This window comes from Eptesicus fuscus, chromosome 15 (genome assembly GCF_027574615.1).
Source record: "Eptesicus fuscus isolate TK198812 chromosome 15, DD_ASM_mEF_20220401, whole genome shotgun sequence".
NCBI classification, from domain to species: Eukaryota; Metazoa; Chordata; class Mammalia; order Chiroptera; family Vespertilionidae; genus Eptesicus; species Eptesicus fuscus.
In genome coordinates this window covers 55,176,838-55,181,304 of record NC_072487.1, presented here as the reverse complement: position 1 = coordinate 55,181,304, position 4,467 = coordinate 55,176,838, and positions in this window count along the sequence as shown.

Below are 4,467 nucleotides of genomic sequence, written 5' to 3'. Positions count from 1 at the left end.
CCCTGACCCGCAGGCGCTGACCCAGCGGAACTTCCGGGAGGCGGGGCCAGGGAGAAGGAAGGGGGAAAAAAAAAAAAAAGAGGGTGTCGCTTCGACCAGCGGGCGGAAGTGACGCGCCGCGGGGGCGGGCGCTGAGCGCCCGGAAGTAGGCGCCGTCCCTCTGGCAACGCAGGGTGGGCGGTCCGCTGAGAGCTCCAGGTGTACCCCCCGGCCTCTCTGATGATGGAGAGAGGGCCCCTGGCTTTTTTGGGGGGCTCGTTGGCCTCTTATGGCAACCTGGCTTTTCTACTTAAAGTGCCTTGTTCTGTTGCCTGTTACTGCTTCCACCGAGACTCGTTCAAATTGCCGATTGGCTGAGGGTCCTGTCCATCTCCGAGCTGGGAAAAAAAAAAATAGCCTCAGACACGGGAAGAATGTTAAAGGGGAGCCCTCGGGTTGAAGGGTTCGGGTGAAAATGCTAGCGATTTTTATGGGTGTCTAGGCTTGTAGATTTTTCTTACACGGAACTGTACATACACCCTGCCTAGACATTAGAAGCACTTGGGGGAGTTTTGGTGTCTGCAGGGTAGGTCCTGGACGCTGACACTTGTTAAAAAGCATTCCCCAACCCCACGCTCCCATCCTTCCCCCCAGATTATAAGGTGCAAACAGTATTGACAATTACTGTTTTTGTGCTTCTTTGGGACAAGGAAGTTAATGAGGGAAACGATAAGAAACACAATAGTTTCTGCCCTCTGATGTCAACATTAGTCTATTTTAAGCTAATTAAGCATTGCTTTTTGGTGGATAAAGTGCTATTTCCTATTCAATTGAACTAAATGTTTTAATGACAGGGAGCTAATCAATCTAACATCAATGAAAAGCTGTATGCCTCGCAGAACTATGTAAAACGACCCAATGGCATCAGATAGAGGTCCAGAGATGTAAGAGTAATTGCTATATTCAAAGACAAAACAACAACAAAAAACCAACAGTGGAATGTACGCATCTTTGGGGGGAAAAAAATCTAATCCATACTGGATTTCTAACAGGGGAAGGCTTTGGTCCCTGAGCCTGCTGGGTCTTACCTATGGATAAGTAAGAAGGTAAACAATAGGAAAACAAGTGTTCATGGTTCCAGGTACTAGCCTGTAAATACGTGGCTCCAAATGGACTTCACATTTTGTTAGGGAAAGCAGAAGCCTGAACGGTGTTTGGGGACCCACCTGCCAGATGGCATTGTATGAGATACCGCACTAATTCTCTGATCTCCCTCCTTTAGCTGCTCGACTCTTGGCAAACCTTACATCTACAGAACACTGGATGGCAAGCAAAAGTCTTCTGGCCCAAAGTTGTAAGCAAGAGTTTCACAGGCTGTCTTTGGTCAACAGATATGCTTTGTTTATTTTGAACAGTATTAGCTGCCCTTTGTGGTTAAAAACAAAAACTGACTTTGTCAACAACATTTAAAATCAGACATTTTACATAAAAGTCCACATTATTGAATTCTCTTGAAAATATGGACTATCTAGCAACACTGGGCTTATATTCTTGCATGGCCACATTGCCTGGAGCTGAATAGTGCTTCCACTTTTATTCCTGTTTACTAAAATCCCCACTATTATCAATTTCCTCAGACTAGTTGAGTTTCATTTGAGTATCATCACCTCAAATGAAACTGTGTTGTATTGTGATAAATCAACTGTTGATACTAAGTGAATAGGGCTGATTGCCTACCTGGCATCCATTCCCCCTCTCTCACCTCTTTACAGAGCACAACCAGGATTTTATTCATGTGTCCATTCAGCTCCCTTCATTCTGTATGTCTCTGGGGAAGCTGACTTCACTTACATCTCCAAGGAATGTGTTAATATAAATAGTAAGCTCCATTCCCCAAGCCAAAGTCCTAGCAGTAAAAATGGACAGTTTAATCAGAGTGAATTGCTTGGTATAGTAGAACTAAAGCAGTTTACTTATCATCTAAATATTTTGTATGAAGCCCAAAACTGTTGGAGCCTAATGAAACCAACCCAGAGGTGGACAGAACTAAGGAGAAGCTCAGGGAAATGGAGCCAGATCAATTTAGGATACCCCTAAACTTGAACGCACACTTCAGAGTGCTAGAGAAGATATTGAGAAGAGAGCAGATCTTCATTTCTCACCATGTAGATAATCATATTCTCCAGCTACTGGTGAGGCCTATATTTTCCAAAAGCCCCAGCCAGCCATCTGACACCTTTCCCAATAGCCTATCGTGATCCAGAGAGGTAGCTTCACCCAGAGATTTGGGAACATGGGAGAGATGAAGGGTAGGATGGCAGAGAATTCTCTCATTGACACATCCCCCATTTCCTACCTGTCACCACCTGTTCACCATCTTATTCGAGAGAAAAAAAGAATAACCCTGGAGAAATAAGTTTAACTCTCACACATAAATGGCAGAATAGCGTTTGCTATGCTAAAAGAATACTTAATATTTTATATCACTTGTCTTTGAAAGTTCTCATTGCTGGTCTCAACAGCATTATAAATTTTATGTAATAATATTTTTAAAGGAAAAGGCATTCGTAATTCAAGTGATTTCTTTCCAAATTAATATTTGTCAAGGGATCCATCTGTAGGCTTGCAACCCCTCTTCATTAACTACACAGTTGTGCCACAAGGTGGCAGCAGACAAGCAGATAATATGCATTCCTCCCAGTTCCTTTTCTAAAGCTTCGGGTCCAGAGTGCTGTCAGGCTTGTCTTTTTTTTTTTTTTTAGATATCATTATTGATTTCAGAGAGGAAGGGAGAGGGAGAGAGAGATAGAAACATAAGTGATGAGAGAGAATCATTGATCAGCTGCAAGAATCATTGATCAGCTGCCTCCTGTACACTCCCCACTGGGGATGGAGCCCGCAGCTCAGGCATGTGCCCTTGACTGGAATCGAACCAGGGACCCTCTAGTCCACAGGCCGACGCTCTATCCACTGAGCCAAACAAACTAGGGCGATATTTTTAACTTAATTCTTAGAAACCTGGTCAACTACTTAGGGTGGGCTTCATGCTCTCATCAAGGACAAAATTAAGATAGTTTGGATTTTTGTTCACTATTTTGTCTATGCTCCCTACAAATGTTCTGCTGTGTGATTGTTCTATCTCCATGTATGACTGGATTATTTGTATACAAAATATGATTCTAGAAGACCTTTATTTATCCTTACTTTTAGTCAAGCTGTATTTTATCTACCATGACATCACTTGTTAAACAGAAACATGCAGGTCCCATGGCCCCTGCTCTAGGCTTACTGAATCGGAACCTCCAGGGACAAGCTCTCTGGAAATGTTAAGTTCTTACTTTTGTAAGTCTGGCCCCTATCTGAGCATGTTTGAGGAACACTGCTCTAAGTGAAGCTATTCAGCTCTGCCTGAAAGTGTTCACAGAAACCAGCCCTTCTCTTGTCCTCACCTCCCACCTTATAGCAACTCACCACTGCCGCATCTTTCTCTTCCTTCTGTACATCCCTGCCTCCTCCTCCCCAGATCACCTGGTCTGCTATGCTATGCCATGTCCAGTCCTCCTACTTTGTGGTTTCTGGGGACCATGGTGGTGGCTTAGTTCAGGGAGCCAAAGCCAGGCCTCTCATCCCCAGAGAGTGAATCCCAGCAGGGTCTATGGAAGGATGAGTGCTGATAGATTCACTGAAGGATGAGAGTCACAAATTGTCAGAGAAACCCACCGTTAGTTAATGCTCTCCTAGAAAGCTGTGGTGTATCTGTTAGTCACAGAATTGGTCTGTTATGATTTATACCATGTAACCGTGTAGAAAACTATACTCTCCAGCTACCATAAAAATGTTAGGTTCCTAATATTTTTATAATTTTGATTTTCATTATGCACGTGTGCTGGCTGTGACTCCCTCATTAGAGCATGAAATTTTGGATGAGAAGCCACAATGTCTTTGTGAATTCTCACCGGGTAGATCCACGATTTCATATTGCTATCACTGGGTAACTGGCAGTCCACCTGGCCTTGGAGGAGAAAGAACAGCGTTACTGAAATGCTTGCAGTAGGCATTGATACGGAGATGTGAAGCATAATTACAAAGGTAACATTTGTAATTTCCATTACCAGCCCTGGAGCATGACCATCCTTTAGAAAACAAACTTGAGGACTACACCTGGATTTCAGTTTACGGGCACTTTTCAAAATGAGTAAATGTGAACTTAGGTTTTCATGGTCTTAAAGGGCAAGGGGGGCCAGAGACAAAGCCCAGGGACTAGTAATGCTGGGTGCCTGTTAGAGACTCCTCCCCATAAAAGTAAACTGGGAATAACCATTTTAACATCCAAGGGAGTGAAATATGATTGTCTGTTTCAAAGCTTCATGAAAAGATGTTTACCGACTGATCTGAAATTACAAAGGGCACTTAGAAAGAATTTCAAAGAATGCAGAGCGGTGGAAGAAGGGTCCACAAAGGCCCCGAGGCAGAGACAAATACAAATAA